The following is a 27,273-nucleotide window of genomic DNA, read 5'->3' on the forward strand; positions in this document are numbered from 1 at the left end:
TTTGACTTTAATTATTACGAAATAATAAAAAATATTTTGAATGAAAATTCTGCGTCAAAGGGTTTAACCTTCTACTCTTCACCTGACTGTTATCTGCCATGGAATATTATCTCTTTTGCATTTCTGTGTTTCTTTTGTTATCTATTTTGTATTGCTTACAAAATTAAATGATATCTTTGGAAAGTTCCAGCAAAATATTTTTTTTTCAATTTCATTATTATTCTTTAATAACTGGTTTGTTCAAATGCAATTTAAAATTCCTATTGTAAATGAAATCTGCAAATTTAAATATAGAACAGCAATGTTTATATAACGAAAAAACGTTTATTGAAACTGTATTAAAAAAGTTATTTTATTTAGCTCCTTTAAAGTATGTGAATAAGCACAATAAATTAGTCAGCTAAAATGCTTGTTAATTATGGTGTAAGCAAAATATTGATTGCACAGCAAAGATATTGCTTGTATTCAGTATTGTCACCTGGAAGAGTCATTCCACAGTATTTTCAGTTAGGGGTTGAATAAATTCAAATTAATGCAGCGAAAAAGCGAGAAAATTATTACTCTCATGATCATTATCTCCACTATTTTCATTTTATGATCAATAAAAAGCAAGGTCACAGAAAGGGATGTTTTATAATGTATTACATTCTCCTTTTTTCCTGACAACCTTAAATATTTCTATAAAAATTTTAAATAACTACTAACTATTGCTTTTTAATTAAATTGTGATTAACTATTACTCTATTATTTTTCAATAATTACTATTACTTAAAAAATTGCATATAATTTTACTTAGTAACTGCTTTTTTAAATAACTATTACTCCACTTAGGCTCCATCATTAAATTCATGCTTGTTTTGTAGAAGGGAAATATGAAGACATAGTCGCAACGAACATTATGGATCTATATCCATGACCATAATGTCCTCGCAATTAGGCCGTTATCTGGTAAAAAATAATATTGCTCTCGGTTTTTTTTTCTTTTTCTTGTTTACATGATATGTTACACGATGTACTAAAAACTGAACTCAGTGGCGCGACAGCCCATAGAGGAATATCTAACTCTTCTTCATGTCAAAAGCAATAAACTATGGTATAGTACATAGGTTCTTAACCTTTTTAACGCTGCCACCCCATAAGGAGCAAAAAAAAAGTTTAAACGCCCCTTTTGTGAAAATTCAGTTATTTGGAGCATAGGGTGAGCTGAATTATAAGAGGTAACATTTTTAAGCAATATTCTTACGCGTTAACATTGTTTGGTTTTTTAAAAAAAAATAGTGTGAACGTTAACTCGATACTTTTCTCCCGACAGGTAATCTATTTATTATAATCAAAATAAATACGGTAATGAGAAAACAAACAAAGAAATCTATGCTAAAAAGAGTTATTTAAACTTAATTAGATAATTAAAAAAGCATCAAAAATAATTTTTTACACTGAAACGTGGTATCAACCAAGCAATCAAGTAACTATGTCAGTGGGATGATTTTGCTTGATGGTTCAGAGCTAGTTTCTTAACATTCGGTTCAATATTTTCAGTGAGGTGAAGACGCAAGTCCCCTCGTTGCACGATTTCGAGTCGATTTCTCTTTTTTGTGACTAGATCCGTCACAGCACAGTCCAGGGTAGAGACGACTTATGTTATCTTGAAGCCAAAATTCTGTGAGACGATCACCATTCTGGAAGCTAGCTTTCAAAGTTTCATAAGTTGAAAGTTCGACCAATTCCTCCTGAATATGAACCTCTGCTGCTTCAATATTCACGTAAGGGTTCATAACCCATTGAGGGACTTCCAGGGTCAACACATCTTTAAAACGATTAGAAAAGCCTATGTAAAAAGACTCAAGATGTTGACAATATTCCTGTATATCACCAAAGGAAATTTCACCATTCTTTTTAAGATCCGATAAGATCGGAAATTAGCTGAACTCATTCCTACCAAAATTCTGCTTCCACAAAATGAGTTTTTTTAGAAAGGCAGAAATAACTGATTTTGAAGTGATCAAATTGAGTTCGTTGCCTTGAAATTTTAAATTAACACCATTAAATTTTGCAAATAAATCCGTCATGTAGGCAACGTCTATCTTAAATTCTAGCAATCTGTCTCTCAGAGCTACATCTTTGTCTTCCAGGAACTCAAGCACAGAGTCGAAAAGATTTCAAAACCTATTGAGACAGGTCATAGCTGTCTGAATAATCGATCGTTAAGAGCATTACTGCGAATTTTGTTCACAGCAGAGATAACGTATTGCAGTGACTGATGCAAGCGGTCACTGAGATTTTTTCCAACTAAATGCTGTCTGTGAATCACGCAGTGAACAGCTAAAATATCTGGTACCTCCCTCTTCAAAAAGGCGATAAACCCACCATGTCGACCCACCATTGCTGGAGCTCCATCAGTGGCAACAGACATAATATTCGTAAAAGTAATGTTTTTCTCTTTAAAATAATCTTTGACAGTGTTAAAAATAGATTCTTCTTTGGTATCTATAATCAAGCTTCGTGCAAAGAGCCTATCTAGAAAAAAATCTCCTTCCTCAACAAACCGGACATACGCCAACAATAAAGCCTCATTACTTGGCAAAGTTGATTCATCAACTTGCAGGGAAAATTCATTCGATATCAAAAGTTTGCATAAGGAATCCTCAACGTCTTCCGCCATCTCATCAATTCGTCGCCGCACTGTATCGTTGCTTCATGGGATATTTTTTATTACATTAGATGCGGCTGGATGATGTAAAACTGTTTCTAAGACTTCCTTAATAGATGGAAGTATCAACTCTTCGCCTATGGTATGAGCCTTGGCCAGATTTGGCAATTAATTTTGATATATTATAAGAGGCTATCAGACCATCGTCGCATTTTTGGGACGAGGTTGCTAGTAAGCAGGGTTGGCAAGTTTTTGACACATGACGGTTTTTACCGTCATGTCAAAAACCCATAGTTTAGATAAAACTGTATTTTTATTTGGGTTTAACTGCTTATAATTTAAAATTAATTCATTTTTTTGGCAATAAAATTTAAAACAAAGTTGCTAAAAGATATTTAAGAACAGATTTCTGCATTTTCCCCAACATGATTATATCAAAACATACTATTTGAAGTAAAATATTAGGATACTAATCCAAATTTTCAACATTTCCAAGCATCATTTTGTTTGGCATATTACGTTACTGAAGAATGTCAAGATTGATTACTTTCATTCATAAAATCTTGCTGTGAGAAACACATGTACTCATAAAAAGAAAGCCTCATCAAAAAAAAACTTTTCTTATCATTTTTGTTTTCAATATTTTACACAGAAATGAGACATGAAAAAGCCTGGGAAATCTTTTTAGAGTTTCCTTGCAACATTGCACTAACCTTTTGTTATCATTATCCTCAATGATCTCGAATCCTCATTATTCTTGAATTTCAGACTCGTTCATACTAAACTCAGAAATCGACTGGGCAATGAAAAATGTGCAAAATTAGTCACTTGCTATCGTATGCTTCGGCACAGTGACCCCGACTACAGAACATATAATTTTGTTTATAATTAAGTTTTGTTTAATGTGCTTTTTCAACTGAATCAAAGCTTTTAACTTGACAAAATAGCAGTAATTCTTGACATAGAGTTTGTTAGTAGTTAGAAGTTTTGTTTAGCTTATTTCTAATATTTAAGAAATGCCAAATTTTAAATTCTTCATTTTAGTTCCTGAATTTATTAATAGTTCCAAGCTTTTTTGTTTGTTTGTTTATTTCTAACAATTAAGAAGTGCAAAATTTTGAATCCTTAGCAAATCAAGCTATAATGATAAAAGTAAGTATCACTATTTTCAATAAGTATATTACAATATTTCTGTATGAATGTATATCCTTCCATAAGAATACGTGTATGTAGTTGCAAAATCAATAGCAATCATTTACAACATTAATTTATAAAGGCAATTATGTGAAAATAATATATTGTCCACCATATGCCAGAAATAAAAGAAAACAGTAGGTTTTTGACAATTTTTACCGGTAAAAACACGGTTTTTACCACTGTCATGTCAAAAACCAGTTTTTGACGGCAAAAACCCAACCCTGATAGTAAGCCCGAGACCGAAGGTGCCTTCAGAAACTTGTCCTTGATGTTCTTTAAAAATGACAAGTCTTTATTCTGTTTGTCAGGGTGAATTTTTTGCAAATGCTCCTGCAAACGAGAGGGTTTCATGGCCTCATTCGATAAAACTTTGTTACAAAGTAAACACATAGGTAGTTGAGAGTTCGACGGTGATTAAACAAATCCAAACTTCCAGTAAGTGGCATTGTATTGACGACACTTCTTTTTGTTAAATGACATTGTTGGCGGCAACAAAATGCAAACGATGAAAAAAAAAAAAACTACAAAATTAATGAATAATATACTATGAAAAACTAATTCACACACGTACCTGGCCAAAGAAATAATGAAATCGAATTGAAACCAGGGAAAAAACTGAAAGGAGTGAATGAAAACGATCATAAGAAATACTGATCAAATCAAACATTCTTACTAAAAGAGCATGCACTTCAATTTCGCCAAATGGCTTGAATGAGTCAGAGCTATAGGAGACAGTCTTAGAAAATCCGATAACAGTAACGGCAGCTGTCTGCCAAAATCTTAATTGTGAATTAATAACCCCCCTAATATTTTTGAGGATCCTAATAAAGCAAAAATGGAATACACTCGAATTTTAAAAAAATAATAATAATTTCCTCTCGTTCTAATAATAATTTTACTCTAAAAAAAAAACTAAACAGCATAGCACTTTCGATTTAAAGTTATTAAGCTAATATGAATATCAAATTGACGCCTATCCGTCCAATAGTTCAGAACACAGTAGTCACCCCGCACTAAAATCAAAAAAAAAAAAAAAAGTTTTATTCAAAATAAATAAGCCGTTCCCAGAAATAAGAAATTTATGAATCAAATTTTCGCCAAACGGCTTAAATGAGTTAGAACCATACGCCAAATGGTTTGAAAAAGTCAGAGGCAAAAATAAATGACTCATGCGCTGTGCAATACTGTTTCGAAACGGAGAAAAGGTGTCGTACAAGTTCGTCTTATTGCTGGTGCAAATGATGTATCGAATATTCTTATTTTTTCATTTAATATTAATTTAAGATTTATTTTACTTATTAAATTAATCTTAATTTAATAATTTTATTTGGGAGTTTTAAAACTAAATTTGAATGACTAACCATGCTCATTGCCCCCCTACCGCCCATAACATATCCAACGCCCCCCTACAGCCCAAAACAAGTTCCCTGCCCCTCAGCATACTCCCACCGCCCCCGCAGAGAAACAAGGGTATAGTAAAATAGGAAAATTTGCCCATTTTAGTGAAATATATCAGGAATATTCTGAAAGTGTTATTGATGCGGAAATAAGTTTTATAAGAGTTATTTTAACTCTAAATTTATTTTTTTATTTGCTTTGAACGTGAAAATATTAGCTGTAAAATGAAGAATTTTTGAAGCCACGAATTCGAATGGTTCAAATTTGAATTTCTGCTTGTATAAATTCTAAAATATTAAAAAATTAAATACTATAAAAAATTTTAAATATGAAATTTCTTAAAATAATCGTATGCTCATAATTAAATTAAATATTGCATAACATAAAATTCCGAAAACCGCATTATACGTCAAAACATAAATGATCAACGTCGATGGATAGACAATTGCAGTGTTTGCCTGAAAAAGGCAAATTACGTTTCAGCTTATGTAATGCTATTTAATTAGAATTTTTGGTAACGGTTGGCGTCATTCGTTTCGCTTTTTCTTTTTTAGAATTTATCTGTTCCTGATCTTTGATTTTAAATTATTTTAAAAAATAGTTATTTAAAAGTTAAAAAATATTTACATTGAGAAGGAGCTATTGATATCTCCGAAAATATTAATTGTAAAAGGGCATTATCTATCGACCTTTTTTTGTTAAGAAATTTTTACACACTTTTTGTTTCTAGAAAACTGTTTGTCTACTTTAAGTTTTATAAACACATTTATATATAAATATACATACGTATACATATTACGTTCGTAAACATATTACGTATCCATAAATATGTATACATGTGTATAGATATACAAATATGAATGCGTATGCATACGTATATGCATAAATACTTAAAATAAACTAACAGTTTTCTAAGAAAAAAAAAGGATGTCCCCTCCTATGTGTGTTGAATAGAATGAGATATGTAACAGGAATCGAATAGAGGGTTTTAAGTTTTTATTCATGCATTTTACATTGCTTATTCCTAATCGTATTTAATTATAAATATTGTTCCCAATGCATTTTTTCTTGCTTATTCTAATGGACTAATATTTAAAATACGTTTTTTTTTTATAAAGTATATTTATTTAAAAGAAACTTCTTACAGCTTTAAAACCAATTATGCCACACACTAGAATTTTATCTCATGCAATTAAGCATGAAAAACTAGATCGAAAAATGTATCTAATGTCTTCAAATAGCCCCTATATAGCGAAGCAAAAAGTGTGAATAAGTAAACGTCAAGAGTAGTTTTTTTTATACATGATTGAGAATTTTGAACTATTCGTTCTATAGCTAAAGTAAACTTTATAAGCAAAATAAATTTCATAAAAATTAAACTAAAACAAATATTAAATTTAGAATAAAGTAAAATATTGATCAATATATTATTACAAAATAGTTTAAAGTTATCTCATGCATTATTTAATATTTTTAATGTCATTTAATATATTAGAACATAACTAAAACGATAAATTAAAATGCCCAAACTAAAATAAGTAATTATTATATTGTAAAATTTATCGTTAAAATGATTTACGTTGCAAGAAATGTTAAAGAAAATATTTCATAAAAATACATAAAATAACACTGCAAAAGAATTAAATATCTCATTAAAGTCCCCATTTTTTATAATAATCAGCGAATCTGAGTTATAACTGTTATAACTAGAACTTAATATAGCTAGACTATTATAAGTTCTAGCTAGAAATTTCTATATAGTATAGCTAAAGAATTGATTTCAGATTTTTTTTATTCCCCTTCTAAAAATGTTTTTCACAAATAATTTCTATCAGAAATCTCTAGGGATGTTTTTAAAATTTTTGTCTATATTTGATATCAAAAAAATTTGCTATGCTCTAGAATTGAATGTATTTTAGTTGATTTTAAAACTATAAATTAGATATCCCAAAGTTACTTCACCCAGCACCCTAAGTGCTGATGTGGTAATTTTCAGTCACAGAATTTTTTTTTTTTTTCTTATTGTAGGCAACAGAAATCAATTATGTATTTATGTTTTTTTGTGTTATGTTTTTTTTTCAAGTTCATGAATAGCTAAAAAAATAACTTCATAAACACATCATGGATATTGCTCTAAAAATTTATAATAACAATTTAAAATAATTTGAAACATTAGGTGATTAAGTTTTAATGAGATCTTTTAATATGATACGTATATTAAGATGTCAGACGGTAATAAGTTTTTGAGAAAAAGTGAAAACTATTTCTCCCATAAACTAACATGGATGTAGATTATAGCTAAAAACGATGCAACAGTCTTAAATCAACTAACAGAAACCAATCGAATAAAACTCTTTTAATTAGACACGCTTTTCTATAAATAGCCTTTTAGACTAGTAAAATTTATGGTCCGTGTTCCTTTTACTTGCCCAAGGGCGCCCCTGGGACTTCATGATGTTTTTGGAAGTGCGAACAATCAAAGGAAAAGAGGGGAGCAAATTGAAAAGGAAATGAAAGTTGAGTGCCTAAACACCTCATTGAAATGTAGAGAATTTGGTTTCCGGTCACTTTTTGAGTATCACAATTTGAAAAAAGAAAAAATATATACTATTTATTCAGTATAATATATTTATTTTAAAAGATTTACAAGGCAATGTGTTTCTTCGTAGATTTTTGTTTTAATACAATTAATTGGAACTCAAATTTTCAAGAGCTAATCCCCCCCCCCCCTGATTGCCTGGGACCCCAGGCGCCAAAGACAATTTAAAAAAGAAGAAGAAATAAAAGTACATGAAATGCTCTTGTATGTTCTAAAGCATTCTAAATGGCATTTTCCTTGCAGCTGTCAAATCTTTAAAAAAATAAACCACCGTTTTTGTTTTATGCAAATACACACTTCAGTAAATGAAATAAAATAACAAATGTTCTTAAATACTAATTATTTTAACTAATAACACCTCATCTACCACCGCGGTGCGGGGGGGGGGGGGGGAAGAATACACGAGGTTTAAAGGACGCACGATTCCAGAATTAATAAATTTCATCTATATTGATGAGCCTTCTACGGCCTGCGGTCTTTCTTAAACATATAAATAAAATAAAAACTTGAATAAAATAAAAACTATACATTTTTTTCACAAAAAAAGGAAGAAAAAAATAAGAAAAAAAGATTAGGAATTTTAAATTGCAAATGAGTCTTTGAACGCGCCAAATCTAAATCATTGTAGTTTTTTTATAGCTCTTTTCGTTGTTTTTTACTACAAATTTTCATAGTTTTTAAAATCCCGATAATTTTACCTCGGCAGAATTAATGCGTGAATTTCGAATTTTAGTAATGCTTTTAAAGCTCTTTATTTCAGTCCATTTCAAAGTTAATTCAAGTTATTTTCGATCGCGTTTTATCGGAAGTAAAATTTTCAAGAGCTACCCCACCCCCCTGAGTCGGATTTCCAAATCTTTCTTGTCCGATCTCTTAAATGCAATATTATAACGGCTCGAGACTTTCAAATCGGGCTAGTAATAATCTCTTTTGAAGTACGTTATTTATGTCAGTCTTATCGTAAAAACAGGCTATTTTTCCATTGCTTGTTTTCGGCAATACGCATTTTCTCATGGTTTTGAAAATACCATACTTTTAATATATATTAACACGACACTAAATCGCGAATATGCACTTGATTTGTGCCAAATTCATCAAAATCTAAGAGTTTTTTATTGTTCTTTCAACTGTTATTGCTAGGCTTCTCCACAGGGTTTCAAAAATCCTGTTATTTTTAATCCGGCAATAAAACGACTTGCAACTTTCGAGGCATTTTAATCATTAATTTTGATGTGCTTTACTACTGCCGATTTCATCGTCCATCTAGCATGTTATTTGACAATCTTTTTTTTTTCTTTTAAAATAGCCATTATTTCCCTTTTTTGATTTTTTCAATACAATAACATTATTACAAAACGCAAAATTCGACTGTAGGATTTAATGCGTTTTTAATTTTTTGAGCTTAATTTCTAATTTTTGGTAGTTTAAAAAAATAAGAAGAAAAAACTTTTATGATTTAATATTCATGAAATCTCTTATAATTCACTAATTAGCAATGTCCTAAGGTTAAGAATATATAGAATTTAATCCTAAATTAATATTAAATCTTATTTTGAGCAATTATGCGTGTTTTTTTTAAAAAATTTTATTTTGAAATTTAAATTACCCCATACGATTTCTTTACTTAAAATATTTACTTTGCAGTTATGTTCTCAAAAAATATTTATCTCTTTATTTTTTACTTTCATTCAAGAACATTACAGTTAATTGATTTTAAATTATACTTTTATGTTACTTGATGTGATATAAAACCGTCACTTTTTCCCCATCTTTATATTTTTCGATAAATCTATCTATTTATTCATTTATTTTTGATAAAAAGGAAATATTTTTATTTATGAGAGTATTATTTTGGTTTTCTTCAGTTGTTAATGCTTAAGAGAATTTAATTTTATGCAAATATATTACAAAGCTAACTGATAAAAAAGAAAGAATTAGTTGAATGAATTAAGATAATAAAAAAGAATTTTAATTATTTAAAAGAATTTAATTTAATAGAAATTTATCACTTAGTGACTGATGAAAAGAGCTGTGTGTAAAACACTTATGTTTACATTAAAATTATATCTAATCTATTCAAATACTTGGAACGTAGCCCTTCATTCAGAATGGTAGTGCACTCTACTATAGATGAATTCAATGTTGTTACTCAGTAACAATGTACTTTTCTAAATTTCGCCTTTTCATCGCGATTATTAATTCTTTGCTAATTCATATAAAAATAATTTAAATTAAAATCTATAAATTTTTATAAATTATAATAAAATGAATGATTATAAATTAAAAATAAAATGAATGACTATAAATTCCCGATTATCTCTTCACAGTGTTCTTGTCTCATATAATATATTTTTCAAAAAATTGTGTTTAGTCTAAGATTGAGTGCATTTATAATTTTTGCTGTGGGGGGGGGGGCGCACCTAAGTCTAAAACATAATCAAATAATATTAATTCTCAGTCTTTAAGCCAGGATGTAAACATTTCCATTACAAAAATACCTGTTAGAAAAGTATATCAATTTTTTCACATCAAAACTTTAAAATAATGAATGTAATTGAGAAGCAAGAAAATATGGACAATAGGAATTTTTTTTGATCAGTAAAACAAAACTTAATGGAAAAATTATTTTTGATATAAATGTGGCATGTGTACAGATGGATGGAAATGGAATTTCTGAAGTTGAAAACAAATTGTAAAATTTGTATTGGAATTTTTTTTTTTAAAGATTACGTTACATTTGAATTTTCAACTGTGTAAGAATTAATCACTTTTAATGAATAAAACGTGGAAAAAAATGCAAATAATTATTAAATACAATCTAGTTTAAAGAATAAATGTGTTAGTCGAACAACATTATTATCACAATAAAACTTAATATTGATATTTCAACTGTAACTGTTGTACCTATTTTCGAACTTATTAATTATTCTTACTGTTCATGTATTTCATTTCAATTTTCAAACTCAGCTGTTTACTTGAACAATAGGGCAAAAATCTTAAACAATTTTTATCACAAAACATATTTATAATGAAACTACATAAATTATTTATGCTACGTCCTGTGATTGCTTTTTTTAGGTGCACCTAAATACTTTTCATTTTTGAATGCTTATAAGTTTAATTTTTTAAACTCTAATCTGAAATATTTAGGATCCTCTCAATCATTTTATCTTTCATAATTTATTGCTACCAGCTGTCGAGTAAACAGCCTATTTTGTAAGTTTTTCGTTCATGCGTATCCTTTCTCAAAAGGTTGGCGAAGGGAAGGGAAGCATCAGTTAAAAAAAAGTTTAGATAGAAAGATAGTGGTGGTGCCATCTACAGAGGCGTTATTGAAATATAAGAAATTTTTAAAATGATTTGTGTAAATTTGTAATTAAATACATTGAGTTTGGGAAAAGAATACAAAAATTATGTGCTAATTAATTCGAATTATGTCAGTCAATTTAATGCAAAAATTTCCTTATTTTGTCGATGATTTTAATCAAGTCTATTCTATTTCGCATTGAAGTTTATTGGCCCAAGCTTTTTAAATTCATTACTTTGTCATGAACTCATACTCCCCTCAAATATGACGGAAAATTTACCTACACTCAATAAATAAGTGCCTCAAATTTTACATTATTGCTTAGTCTAATTAAGGAAACATGCTTTATATTAGTCACACCAATTGTATCACGAGTATGCTTGGGTCACATTTTGTTATGATTATGAAATATTTCTTTTGTATTTTTTATTAAATAATCATGTGAAGACTCTTGAGTCAATGAAAAACGAGTGAACAAAATAGATCTTATTATGAGCAGTAAATATATTTTATTCAATACATGAAATGCTGCCTTTTCTTTACATTGAATGATCGTTAAATACTAAGGATTGTATAAATATATTTGCACTTACAAACTATAAATAATTTATTCGGATTTCTGTTCGCAATTTTTGCATTTTAACGTCTTAATCACCAGTCATTACATTGTACATTTAACATCAAATAAAGAAAATAGGAAAGAAACTGAACATAGATTCTTGCAAAGTTTTTTATTTATTCAACGTTCATTAATTAATTAAAAAAGATGATCATTCAACAATTAAGGAAATACATATTTCTAATGAAAAGGCAGAAAATCAATACTTCGAATAAAATATAATTACATACCCTTTTAATAATCTTTTATTATTTCTTGATAAGCTTTGATTTGAAAAAGAGCTTTGATTCTGGAAATGAGCGCGCCATTTTCTGTTCTGTAGACGTCTGTAAGAAGGACAGGGAGGAGGCGTTACTCATTATGATTAGTATACTGCGCATGCTTGAAAACATGCCTGGAAGGGTCATCCTGTTTCCTGAGGATTCACAGGCATCCTCACGCTATACACTACCAAATTGCTCATTACAAAGTATTTGGCTAAGTTTGTTTATACGAGAATGCTTCTAGCTGCCTATTTCTGCGTAACTGCGAAACATCGAAATTAGGACATTTTTATTTCTTGACAGAAGCGTAGGAATACGCCATCTGGGGAGAAGATCGGTTTCATGTCTTTTCCTCTTTTCAGTTATATAGGAATGTGCTTCCATATTTTCAGCTTTCTTAATATTTTTCCTATTTAATTACCAAATATATTTTTTAAAATTTCCACTTTCTTTTAGAATTATGTTTAATGTAGTTTTCAGTTTAGTAGTTCTCTAACTTAGAAATTGACGATCTATTTGAAAATCAAGACAGAAACCAACACACTTCCTTCTTTTGTGACTCTCCCTCACGCCAATGGGGAAAGCATGCGAAATGTTGCCGTAGAAAAGAGAGTTGAGTTCTGTCGTGCCCTGCCTATAGCCCATTTCAATTACCATTTAATATTTTACTGCTTACGAGACTTGTTGTTGTAGTTCATTTACGTCGTACTAGAGCTGCACAATGGGCTATTGGCGACGGTCTGGGAAACATCCCTGAGGATGATCCGAAGACATGCCATCACAATTTTGATCCTCAGCAGAGGGGATGACACCCCTGCTTCGGTAGCCCAACGACCTGCACGCGAAGTCGAGCACTTTACGGTAGCACAGTTTAACGAGGACCAATACCGCACACCCTCGGTCCCTACGCAGACTGATCCAAGTGGTCACCCACCCGCACACTGACCGCAGCCAGTGATGCTTGACTTCGACGAGACTTAGCCATTTTATATCATCGTTGTTGTTCCGGTTTGTTTACGGTAAACAACTTCTAAGCAACAGTTAAACTCTAGATTCTCGACATAGACGCTAATGCTCCTAAGAGTGGCGTTGAAACCTTCTTGGGAAGCGGTAGGTAGTACTAGTAGTAGTTCATTTACGTCGCACTAGAGCTGCAAAATTTTGATCGTTAGCAAACGGGATGACACCACTGCTTCGGTAGCCTGACGACCTGCGCACGAATTTGAACACTTTACGGTAAAATTGTTTAACGAGGACCAATACCACCCAACTTCGATCTCTTCACAGGCTAATAAAAATGGCCACCCACCTGCACACTGACCGCAGCTAGTGATGCTCAACTTCGGTGAACTGAGTCGTAACGATCCGTCCACTGTGGGACGGGGAGCGGTAGGACTTTACGTAGAATTTGCATAACTTACAGAGGAAAATTAACTTAAATTTCGAGTGCACATAATTAATTATTTCGTTTGCGTAATATTGAAAATTCATTACATATTTAACTCTGCTTGTATTAATTGCTATGAGCAATTATTAATGTGGATATTTATTAACAAAAAGGATTGCTAACTAATTATATGAAATATAACACTTTGCTTTGCTATACAGAAAATTTTAACACTAAAATATTCGATGTTTTATTAATTTATTTAATTGAATTTCAAAGAAATTATTTTGTTTCGATATTTTTTATTCATTATGAACATAATGTAACAATTGTTTTGGATTTTTAAAATGACCCGTTGAAGACTTATTGTACACTCTACTTAAAAGTTAACAGCAAAGAAATATTACACTTTGTTAAGCATATACCTTTTTCTAATTATAATGGGATGATATTTGTTCAGCGATCATTTAATGGGAATATTTTCACGTACTCAAAGCGGAATTTAACAATAAAGGTATTACATAACATATTTCGCTTATTTAGAATGCATTTTATGTAAATTGTATCACAGTTTTAAATAAAAAATTACATCGACGCTGTAGTTTGAGGAAGTACCGGAAGCAGGGCTGAAAATTAGACGGAAAAGGCGTAAAACTGATAGCAAAATCATTCCATTTCATCCTAATCTTCGTGAGGAGTAAAAGAATTTCTAACTATTCTTAAGAATAATAAGAGCAAGAATAGTAAATGGAAATGTCATCATTATTTACTATATCTTGAGTAAAAAAAATAGTTCAATTTCTCTTTTATAACTGTTAGAAAACTTTTGGTTGTCATGGGTATTTAAATATTTTCAAAAACAAGCTGTAATGAAATGACTTATATTCTAGTTTCTACTCTTTTCCTTCATGACAAATATTATTTTTAGCCCTGACCGGATGACGTTTGAGTAATGAGGTAAAAGGCAAACTTTTGCCATCTAAGGCTCCTATACTATCATTTAATTCAGGGGCTCTATTGCCATCTATAGTGTGCAAATTTTGTTATTTGACGCATTATTGTAGAGCTCGGCGCAATATTGTGTGAATAAGATGGGTAATACCTCCCACCCAAATTTATAAATTTTTCCAGGATTAATCTGCTACAAGTCGGAATGATCAAAATTACCTTATTTGAAATTCGAAATCACCGTTCATGAAATACATGCTTACGAGTAAACAAGTCACTTTAAATCTTAAAACATTTTTGGCGGGAATTTGAAGTTCACAACGAGATGAAACATGACAAATGAATATCGAAATGAGAAGAAACGATATCACCTCTCCTTATAGAGTAAAAAATCGTCATGTGTTAATTGCAGACCCCAATGTATTTTACGCAATGTTAAAATGCTTCACTATGAGACGGAAAAAACACATTTATCGATAATAAGTCGGTTTTTCTTCTTTCTTTTTTTTAATTGCATTAACGTTTCGTCTGGATGCGAGAAACTATGAGACTTTTTCTCAAAGGTACGGATGGGTGATCATGTAAAGTTAACGGTGGTGGCGCTAGTGGTTAAATTGCTCTCGCAAGACTTCCGGGTTACTGCTTCCGATATATTTTTACGCCGCAGATTGAAAAAACGAGCCATCATATTATTGTTGTGTTTCATTTACGTCGCACTAGAGCTGCACAATGGGCTATTGGCGACGGTCTGGGAAACATCCCTGGAGGATGATCCGAAGACATGCCATCACAATTTTGATCCTCTGCAGAGGGGATGGCACCCCGCTTCGGTAGCCCGACGACCTGCACGCGAAGTCGAGCACTTTACAGTAGAACAGTTTAACGAGGACCAATACCACACACCCTCGGTCCCTACGCAGGCTGATCCAAGTGGTCATCCACCCGCACACTGACCGTAGACAGTGATGCTTGACTTCGGTGATCTGCTGGGAACATGTGAAATACTGCAAAAGATATTATTGCATCATATCTTTTGCAGTATTTCACATGTACCGAGTTTTTTTTTTCTTTCAGCCTTTAAACTTCGGCATTATCATATTAATATTATAATCATTAGAATATTTTCTAATTAGGCTAACTTAAAAAGATATTTTTAAAGATATTTTTGGCGACATTTTATTCAAATGTAGCCAAATAAGGGATAAAATACAAAACATTAAGAATTATTCACAATGAGATATTAACTTTCCAAAAATTTTTTTGGCCTTACGACCTCTGAGAAGCAATACATTTCTGAAAGCTCTTATGAATGGTACAATTATGTTTAGATTTGAACCCAAATTACAATAACAAAACTGCATAGAATATTAGGCTTGTTCACACATCGCCTCGTAGTCATGACATAAGCGGAGGGATACACCGGAAATTTTCTAAATTTCTTCCGGTTTAAGGACGCTTTTTATTGTTTACATTAGGCCACCCATCCATATTTTTGCTTAAATGCCTACCTGTATGGAATAAATTATATATATTTGTGAACTGAAGATGTGAATTGATGTTCTGTTTTCAGTTCTAATTACCACTACCTCGATGATTTCCGTCCGATATCAGTAATATTGAGTGCCAAGTAATAATACTATTACGTTGCTGAAATAATTATTTTTTACATAATTTTCAATTAATTTGTTTAATATTTAATTATACGATTTACTTTGCTTCCCCGAAAGACGCCTGAACTGTGCTTTATTGTGTATCATATATCACATCGCTTTCATACCTCATATGGTTTATTGTGTTACATCACTATTTCATTAGTATTCATACGCCACTGTAAAAGACCGAAATCTGGAGAAGGACTTTCTCTCGTGATTATGAACATTCACATTCTCGTTTGGAGTATGACTAGAATATTTATTAAATATTCTTATTTCTCACTTATTCCGGCGAATGTCAACATTTACCACGCAATAATGGCTAATAGTGCATGCGTCGGAAATTTGCATTTCCTACTTCGTATTTCAGTTATTAAATGTCGTTTTTTTTTTTTTTTTTTTTTTTTTTTTTTTTTTTTTTAAATCAACTGCCACTTTTTGTTAAACATTTTCCTGACATTCTGTTTACTCATTCTTTAAAGTTAAGTGCTATTTCCCGGTACTCTCTTTATTCTTTACAGTTAAGTATCGCTTCCCGGTATACATTTGCTTGATATTTTCTTTACTGATTCTTTAAAGTTAAGTGCCATGTATAGGTATAAATTTTAATGATTCTTTGAAGTTGAAAGTGAAATTTCCCGGTATATATTGCCCGATGTTTAACTTTACTAATTCTTTAAAGTTAAGTGCCATTAATGGGTACATATTTTGCTTTTATATGCTTACTCATTCTTTAAAGTTAAGTGCTATTTCCCGGTACTCTCTTTATTCTTTGCAGTTAAGTATCGCTTCCCGGTATACATTTGCTTGATATTTTCTTTACTGATTCTTTAAAGTTAAGTGCCATGTATAGGTATAAATTTTAATGATTCTTTGAAGTTGAAAGTGAAATTTCCCGGTATATATTGCCCGATGTTTAACTTTACTAATTCTTTAAAGTTAAGTGCCATTAATGGGTACATATTTTGCTTTTATATGCTTACTGATTCTTTAAAATTATGTGCCACTTCCCAATATAAATTTGTCCTTAATATTCACATGACATTTTTTACCTGATGCTAGATTTTGCATGTTTTGTAAAAAATTAGTTAAAATTTTTTTTAAAAAACTGTTTGAAAATATATGTCACTATACATAGGCATTTCTTGAAAGTACGACACCAATTTATTTATATAACGCCAGTTTTAAATGAATCTTGAGATGTAAAAAATTAGGAAAAATTGAAAAGTGAGTTCAAAAATGTTTGAAATTAAAAGATTTTAAACACATTGTTGTCTTAGATTTGCCTTTTTTGGTAGTAGTTTTTCTAAAATATCGAAAAATTTATGATTTTTAAAATAAATTTCAATATTTTTCTGAAGTTTTTAAATATTTTTTGAAATGATTCTGATTTAATGCTTTTACTTTTAACTAAGATCTAAAATGTTGAAACAAGCCAATTTTAGTAGTATAGAACTCTTAGATTTAGGTAGGACCAAGGGCGCCGGCAGAATAATATAAAACGGGGTGCAACCCTCTAACAAACTACCCCACCCCCCCAAAAAAAATTCTTTTTAAATATTCTGTTATTACATTTTGTTTTGTTATTACAAATACTTTCATCTATTAATTTTTTTCAAGATACATTTCTTCATTGTTAACAAGATATTTAAAAAAAAGTACGAATTTCTTGTACTTGCAAATTTTGCCATGAGAAACTGTATTGATGGCGGTGTCATAGCTATTCACTTTGAAACACAAATAACTCCAAACAGTAGTTTCGTATACTAACGTGTTTGTGCACGTTTAACATTGGTGTTTATTGTGTTGATGAAGTTTTACAATTGTGAAAAGTCAGTTTGTGTAATACACCTTTGTTAAACTAAATAACTAATAGAAAATATAATATTATTCATATTTTATTGAATGAAATTTAGAAATATAGCTTAGATATCTGCCAAGTTTGTGCATGCTCAGTGTGCATAAGAAAATAATCAAGGATGACTCAGAATTCATTGAAAAAGTTATAAACAGATTTGTACAGCAAACAAAACAATTACATTTCTTATTTGATTAAACAATTTTTTAATTGTTATGTATCAATAATTACTTAATTAATTGTTTTTGAATAAGAATATTTTTAATAAAAAATTTTATAACAAAATTGTTTTTCCGTATGTCCTTAATTGTTTTTTTTATTTTTAAAAAAGCCAGGGGGGTGCAATTGCACCTCCTTGCACCCCGCTGCCGGCGCCCTTGGGTAGGACGGCTGACTTGGAAAATCTAGATAGGCGATGACAGAGTAGCATTACTAGAAAATGTTTATTAGAAAAACTTTTTAATACATTTTAAAAAAAAGTTCTTTATTCATTTTGGTTATTGGTTTCATCAAACAGAATAAAATTCAGCTATGTTCACTTTTTTTTTCTATCACAATAAATTAAGTAAATTGACAAAAAAGAGTTCAAAAATTAGCTTTTATTCAAGTATTCAACTTAATTTTGATTATTCTCTTTGAATCAGTTGTCATTGATGCTGTACTCGTTTAGCTTCTCCAGTAGTTTTTGTAGAATCTGGTTCTGAAAGAAAATAGAGTTGTTAATAATCCTTTAGTTATAATTCGATAATACAAACGGTATTCGAAATTAGAAAAAAGCAGAAGACAATCTTTATTTTTTATTTTTTTATTTATTTATTTATTTTTTTGAAAGTTTCTTAAGTTTTGGAAAATGCGTGTGGGGGGGGGGATAACCTTCATAGCTTTTGATTAAATGATCGAATTTTCCCGTATCACACTCAATCTTAATGGCACTAGGGCCTAACCTTAAACATGCCAATTTATTTGAGCAGATGATATTTTAAGTAACAAAAACATGACAGAAAAGTACTTTAACTGAATAAGCATACCTTAATTTTTATCATTTAATTTACTAATGGATTTAAAAATCTCGACATGTAAGGTATACAAATGTTTACATTGGCTTAATCTAAATGACAAAAACCAAAATTTGAAGGGAATAATTTTATTTTATTTTATGACGTCGTTGAACATACGACCATGTTTTTTATTTACGATTACTAATGTTTACCTCCACAGCCTTGTAATTTTGAATCCAATTCAGAAGACAAGGGAACTCCTGGATCAAGTGTTAGGAGAAATTTTTCTTCGTCGAGAACTTTTTAATGGAACCAACTAGCATTTACTTTTCATGGAAAGGAAAACCACGAAAACCTCCCACAGTTAGCCTAACGACAAGGGGACTCTAACCCGTCTACCACTAAAGATATATATCTGCGGAAGAAGAGAACAATATTTAACAATAACCGTAATACTCACTGAGTTTCTTCTAGTGTTGAAGGAAGGTTCTTCAATTGAATCCATCCATGTTTCTTCCATATCGCCTAATTCATTCCTGTAAATCAAGGAATAAATTTGAGAATTTAGTGGGGAAAAAATTATATATATATGTATATATATATAAATACAAGAAAACATGAAGAAAGTTAAGAATATAATCGTGTGGGCTACTGAAAAGATTATATATTTTTTTTTCCGGTTTTTTTAAATAAAACTTCATCCTTTTTTTTTTCTTCTTTAAACTGTTGTTTGTTAGTTTTTTACTTATTATTTCCCTCTTTTTTTCATATGTCTATAATTTTTCTTTGTTTTATCTTCATTTTGAACTTATACATATATATATATATATATATATATATATATATATATATATATATATATATATATATATATATATATATATATATATATATATATATATATATATATATATATATATATATATATATATATATATATATATATATATATATATATATATATATATATAGATAGATAGATAGATAGATAGATAGATACAAGTAATGAAATAATATAAAATAAAAAACCATTAATAGGAAAAACCAAAAGTCTTCCTCAGGACACATCTTTTGGTATTATTTAATGCGATATTTCTGAAAGAAGAACAATTATCCTAAGATAAAAATTATTCTTTATAATGTGTCACATATATATATATATGAAATTTTTGTTTTTAAATAGTGATAATATGTGAACTGTACTGTTTTCATATAGAGCGCTACTTTTAAATAAATACACGCTGCTTTTATTTTAAACAGTTTTGATGTACAAAAGCAGTGGTCAGGATAACCACATTCTTTTTATACTTCACTACAACTACAATTACTTTTTCACATACGTAGTTAACTACAACTGTTTTTTTTTTTTAATGAACCGACTGCAAACTACTTTGAAATTTAAGTAACTACCTCACAACTTTAAGGCGGCGAACTTAGCTGGAGAACTTAATTCACACCAGTGTATAGTTTTGAGTAAGAAATCGGCTTAGATCAAATACAAAGAAATAATTCAGAAATACTTAATAATATTTACATGAGCCAGTTTGCTATTCAAAAAAAAAAAAAAAAAATTCGAATTTGTTCACATAACCTTTAACTTTTTATGCCTTTTTCGATAGCGAATATTTAATTTAAGAAATGCGAAATCAAATATTTTCACTTTCTTTAATTGTTTAATGCTCTTTTATATTTCCTCTAAGAAATTAAGTACATCGGAAATACTCGAATGTTTTGTTTTGAAATAGCATCAATCTTTCTCGAGTGTGCATTCTCAAGGGAAAGTGTGACCAATGTGATTAATTAACTATTTTTCGTAATGACTAGTTTAAATATTAGTTATACGTGGTTTTAAAATACGTTATTTCTGTTAATGCTCAGCAGTAGTCATAGGGTCAAATCATTGCATCCATTGAGGGACCCGCGAAGATTTGTGACCACCAAATTCGAAAAACTAGTTGCGTTTAAACCGCGTTTCTTTTCAAAACTAACGTTAAAAGTTGTGGCCGAGAATAGCTACAAACTACTGTTTATTTTGTATCACACTATTCACTATGCTACTCTTTTAAAAGGTAGCACAGTACATTGTAAATTACGAAAAAGAATAACGACAACAGTAGTTTCACTAGCTGTAGTGCATTACTATTTGTAGTTCGTACAACTAATTTTCACTAGTTGTAGTGCGCAAACACGTTAAAAAAAGAGAAAAAACAACCTCCATCTTATTCTTGTAACATAATGAACGAAATAACTTCTTTTTAAAGAAAATACTTTAATAGCATTTTATACATTTTAAGAATGAAAAAAAATGTGTCTCAAATGTTACTAGTACATTTTGAAAAATGTAACCTCATTTGTATTAATTTGAATTTTTAGCACCGTAATAAGCGAGAGGATTTTTTGGCTCTTTTTTTCATTAGTGTCAATCAAGAGGAGGCTCAGGAAATAGAGAGCTAGCTTCCGAAAAAGGGTTTCTGGTTTATATTCCTGCCATATATTACCAGGATGACTTCCTAACCCCAATATTTTTAAGTTCCATAGTTAACACTAGAAAGATTGAAACTTAGTATATACCTATATTGTCCAAAAGCAGTTAAAATGACTGGATTGTAAAAGAGTAAATAATGTGTAAAGAAATTTGTTAAAAATTAATTTTTAATATTTTTTACATTATTTACAGTTATATGAAAAGTTATTAGCAAATATTAACAATAAAAAAGTTATATTTTGTACAAAATTCTAAGAAATTGTCTCATTATATTCATCATTGCTTTTCTAATTTAAATTAAAAGCAGTCAAAATGACTTCCTTAGGCAATCTAGTGTTAAAGATTACAGGTTAGCAATTTAATGCTGTCATGGGAGATTTTAGAAGCTTTATTCTTTATGCAATACAAATAAGGGTAAGTCCCAGTCCAAAAGTTCACAACGCAAACGAGTCTTTTAATTATTTTATTGCCGACGTTGAACAATGGGATTTGCGACTATTTATAAATAAATACATAACCTTGTAATTTTGAATCCAACCCAGTAAACAAAGAAACATCAGCATAAAGCATAGGTACAAACCCTCTAACATAGAGAATAATTTAACGAAAGTAATTGACATTTGCGTTACACAGAGAAGAAAACCACAAAAAATCCCCAAGCATAGGTGAAAAGGAAATTCTTCTTCCACTCGGGATACTTAAGAATAAAATTGTGGTCAGCATGAATCAAGCAGCCTACGAAGCGACTAGCCATTGCTTGACGTTTAACCAATAACTCCATGAAGAGAGAAGGCCTCAGCTCGGGTTACCATAAACAAGAAATTTGATCCTTTGGTAGTCTAAATGTTTATTAAATCTTTCGTATATTCCCCGCACTGTGTACCTTAGGAGACAAAATGTAGTGACATCTTTCTTTTTTTACTCCACTGCGCAGTTCATGATTGTTACTTTGGACTACTAAATTGATCCGTGCTAAAGCATTCTCTCTTCCAGGAGGTGTTGTTTGAGGAGACAATTTCACAATTCTCCGAAAGCAGATATCAGGTAACATATCAGAAAAACACTCCTCCCACATAGCGATATGGGAAAAACATGAACATTTGAATTTAGAAACGTTAAGATCCACTCGTTAGATTAAAAGTTGGAAATGGTGATTTATTTTTTTGTCTTGACGACTATGTAGCAATATTTCTTAACTTTCCATAATCAGTGAATTTGAAATTATGAATTTACTGGCTCATAAGTTAAAAGGTTATTTTATTTTTACTGCAAAATATAATCAAGACGGCTTAGCTTTAAGAAAAGAAAAAAAGCATTTAAAAACTATTTTTGTTTATATTTTGCTTTACCTTTGTTCGACAATGATGAATAAATTACTTTTGCCGTTTCTTTCGTTAAGCTAATCAAATAAGGTAACGGAATCATCTCTTGTCTGTAGACCATCGAAGTTATCTCAAGGGATGTCAAAATCTACTTAGTATTGATGCTGAAATTGATTGAGAACCACATATACTCGACTAAAGAATCGAATGAATAGAAATTAAAATTACTAAATATTTTTCTGAGAATTGAAAGTAAAATATTAAGTTTTTAGTAAAAGCACTTCAGAAATGAAGGCAACTTACATTATTTTTTCTTTAAACTTTTGTATATTTTATACACATTTGGGTTTTTTTATGAACTTTAATGAAATATTAGGCAGTTTTATGCTAAGACGTGGTCACACTTGCCAATATAAAAGTTTAAAAACAAGACAAAATGACATTTTTTGTGTTTTATGAACCTTTAGAAATGTCATGTGATAACTAAAATTAAAATAATCTGTCAAACATCTTTCGGGATTTTTCAGACTTCTTTTTATTCTTCACTAAATTATAAAATCGTAAGAAACGACGCCGATGTCTCTGTTCTGGGTGTTCAACGGAGCCTTGCCTTTTGTTTTGCAGTACAAAATTTATATGACATGGATACGTGAAATTATGAGCGTGTTAGTAACCGGCAAACTTGACGTAATACTACCATAAGGGCTGGCATAAAAAATATATATACTGCGTGCCGTAGTACATACTGAATGAAGAAATTATTTAGTTAAACATACTTTAAGGATTTGAAATTTAGTATACTGGAAGAGCCATGTATGTTCATGAACTCACAGAATTTTTTTCAAATTTTTTTTCCAATATCCAATTTGTTCGAAAATTATTGCAATATAGGTGCTTTTTCATGAAATTTTTCATTTTTCTTTGTTTTAAATCAAGTTTATTTATCCATTGTTGTAGAAAATTTATTTTTCTTTCAAGAGATCTTTATTTTATAAGCTACCAATCGAGAAAATGTCAGTCAAAAGTAGCAACAACAACAACAACAACAAAAAAAAAAAAAAAAAAAAAAAGAAAGAAAGAAAGAAAGAGAGGTAGCATGTTATTAATTTGGACATTCTTATTCAATGTCACATTATTGATGCCTTTATGTTATGCATAAATCCTAACATTTACATTGATTTTTTTAAGGAAAGCTTAATTAATAACAGAACAATTAAAACTGCTTCCTATTGGAATAATTCTAAGTCTCGTCAACAAATGAAATTACTTCTCATTTGTTTGTGGCACAATCTGTACTAAAGTTTTTTTTTCTCCAAAAAAGGTGATCATTTTTTAAATCCAGATAATCGTTTATTTCTAAAGCTACAATAATTGTATATTTTGAAAACAAAATGCTCTGCATTTTCACAGAAAATATTTACATTTAAGGAGCAAAATGCAAAAATCAATAATGAATGAGAAGCAATTACGGGGTTTGGAGAGGAAAGGTTTAGTATTATTTTTTTTTTATGATATCTGTTAGAGTGCAGAATTCGGTACCCTATGATCTGGAACTATATTCAGGAGTTTTATTGTTTTCTCTTAGAACATAAAAAATAGCCAATTTTTAGTCATTAGCATATTTTAATCATCATTCCATTATTCCTTTGAAAGATATCTTATACACCAACCTCAGTGACGTAAAATAACTTTAGTTGTAGACGAATCATAGGTTAGAATCCCTTGCCGTTAGGCTAACCACGGGAAATTTTCGCGGTTTCATCTCTATATAACGCAGATGTGAAGTTTTCCATCGAAAAGTTCTCCACGAACGCAAATTTTCCCAATATTTGATCCAAAGGCTGGGATAGCCTGGTTGTTAGGGCACTGGTCCCATGTCCAAGAGTTCGTGTCCCCTCGACGGCCGAAGACTCCCAGCGTTGTAAATGGTGACTGATGCACGTTAAATCTGTCGAGTTGCACAGTCCTCCATGTTTCCACAGCAAATCAATACTTCTGGGGGTATTGATCCAAGAGTTTCCTTGTCTTCTGGACTGATTCAAAATAACAAGGCCATGGAGTTGAACGTTAGTAGTCGTAAACTCAAAATTGGCTCAACTGTTCAACGACGGATATGAAATAAAATAAAATACTTGATCCAGGAGTTCTCTTGTCTTCTGGATTAGGTTTAAAATTATAATTCTACTGGAATTAAACATTGGTAGTCGTAAACTCAAAATTGAGACAGCTGTGCAATGACTGTTATAAAATAAAATAAAATAATCTAATAATGTAAACTCACCGGAAGGGCAACAAGCAGTAATAAAGAATTTAGAATTATGTTATCTTTGAAAACCCTTGATAAAGATAAAATACGTTTAACATAAAGATAACACATCACACGTGTAGGACTTCGCATTGTTGACTATTACATATTTATTGATTTTAGAACCATACACCCATACGAAGCCATGATTAACACCCCATGCGAAGAAAAAGATATTCAACTAATATAATATATTTTAAATCGAAAAATAAATCTGAGAAGAGAAAATCAGTGAGCCCCCAATGACTAAAATTTAGTTCAAATTTTTTAGGGGGTTGAATTGTGACTTAAATATAAATGCATAAAAATAATAAATATACCTTAGCTCATCATTGAGAATTTTCGGCGAAGATCTTTTGGCTGAAACTCCTCTGCATCGAGGGGCGAAAACAAATTTTCTGCAAATAAATAAATAGACAAATACATAAGTAAAGGAAAAAATGGATAAAAAGCATAGTGAAGAGTTAAAACCAAGACTTGTTCTAGAGACGACATTGGTAGTTTTAAATATAACATAAAATTTTGAATTACAAAGATTTAAATTCAAAAATAAAATGGCTTTAAATTGCTATTAATTACAATTTAACACTTAGAAAAGAAACTTAGTAATAATTTTAAATTATATCTAAGTTTTATTTTGAGACAATTAAAATTGCCAAAAATACAAAAACTGTAGTTTTTTGGTACAATATTAACTCCTATCTTACTGTCACATATTGACTTCACGCAGTTACAATAACCCAGTCAAGCCCAAACCAAATAAATATATTATCTAGTATAAATGAGAAAGAATTCTTGATAAAAACAGCTAAAGCATCAGAGAGAAAATTAATTTTCCGCAGTGTCTTATCCTTTCTTTCAAAATGAATAGATTTTATTCAATTTTTGTTGATATCTCGTTCAACTTTTCTCTTTGAATTTTTAAAGCAAACATTAAAATAAATTTGTTTTTCATTCACAGTGGAATTTATTAAACAGACTTAATGTTAACATACGATGTAGCTCGAGTAAAAATGCTTCAAGACAATCATAATATTGTGTATCTTAAAATTAAAGGAAAGAATATACTGTGTGTTAAATGTGTATCAGAAAAACGGAAGGAAGATATCAAACTAACAAATTTTATTTCAAAAATAATTTCTTTCTATATTGAAAAAATCGTAAGCGCTGCTGTCGTCTTTTTATGGTGCCCTTGCATTTGCAAAATGCAACTAAGTGTATTTTATTTTCTGCGCAAAAACTTTCCAACTGCGAAACTTGAAATTAGGATGACGTTTAGAAAATTGCGCAAGGAGTGCAACATAATAAAAGCATTTAACATACGATAATTTGCTCAAGAATTATCAGCTGTTCAAGTTGCAATAAAATATATATGGGTGATTCATTTTAAACATGACAATTCGGACCAAAATATTTCTTCAAATTTAAAGTCTTCGAAATAATCTAAAAGTTTTTTGTATACTTCTTTAGTTACATTTATTAATATCTTACAGACAGTAGTGTAGTTTATTGACATTTGCTCGAGAGAAAAAATAAAATAGAAATTCACCAAATCTTGAATGCCAGGAAAATGACATATTAGCTTAGAAGTTTAAAAAACAGTCATTTTAAATTAATAGTAAGTAACTCAACTTAAGCCTTTATGTTAGATGGACCATAAATTGCTTAAATTAGTTCTTTTTATCCAATGTAGAAAGAATAATTTTTTTTTTGTTGTTGCTGATATGTACAGAATAAAATTGTGTATAATAATCAATTATTAAATAAATAAATAACTTTGATTACATCCAACCATATTACAATCATGCATAAACTTGGTATTAGGTTAATATTTGCTTATCCTCCTTACAGTATTAGCAGTTAAAAAAAAATTTGGTATCACTTCAATGTCCTGGAATTCATAAGCCAGGAAAATGACAGCCAGGGTAATGACAAATTCGCCATTTTATAGCATATAACTTTACTTTAATTTAATAATTTGGGCTAAGACGTTTACATTCTGCAGAAAGCAACAGGATTTTGTTGAAATAGATTTTGAACCAGAAAATTGATTCTTTATTCATTCAACAAGACATGTTCATATATAAGGGTATCTAATAAATCTATTAACATAAGATATTGATTGCTGGCTCTATCTATTTTGGTTATAAACCACTAAATAAAAGTATCCAGGAAAATGACAGATTTTCTTGGGACAAACAAATTATTGACAGAAAAAAAAAATTTCAACGAAGTTTTTGTAAATAATACCCTCTGCGTATATTCTAGAAATGCTTACACCGGCT

The 27,273-nt window shown here is 30.1% G+C and overlaps 1 long non-coding RNA gene across 1 annotated transcript in view; it reads right to left on the bottom strand.

Moving 5' to 3' along the window:
• Positions 1 to 18,460: 18,460 nt before the first annotated feature.
• Positions 18,461 to 27,273, bottom strand: part of LOC147811842 (uncharacterized) — a 39,435-nt gene continuing 30,622 nt past the window's right edge. The window contains exons 3-5 of the long non-coding RNA XR_015432880.1: positions 25,309 to 25,386; positions 19,337 to 19,412; positions 18,461 to 18,578 (exon numbers count right to left, since the gene is read on the bottom strand). This is a non-coding gene — a long non-coding RNA (uncharacterized LOC147811842). The remainder of the gene's footprint in view (positions 18,579 to 19,336; positions 19,413 to 25,308; positions 25,387 to 27,273) is intronic.

The sequence above is a fragment of the Parasteatoda tepidariorum genome, chromosome 4, assembly GCF_982258835.1.
Source record: "Parasteatoda tepidariorum strain Cologne lab strain chromosome 4, Ptep-v5.0, whole genome shotgun sequence".
NCBI classification, from domain to species: domain Eukaryota; kingdom Metazoa; phylum Arthropoda; class Arachnida; order Araneae; family Theridiidae; genus Parasteatoda; species Parasteatoda tepidariorum.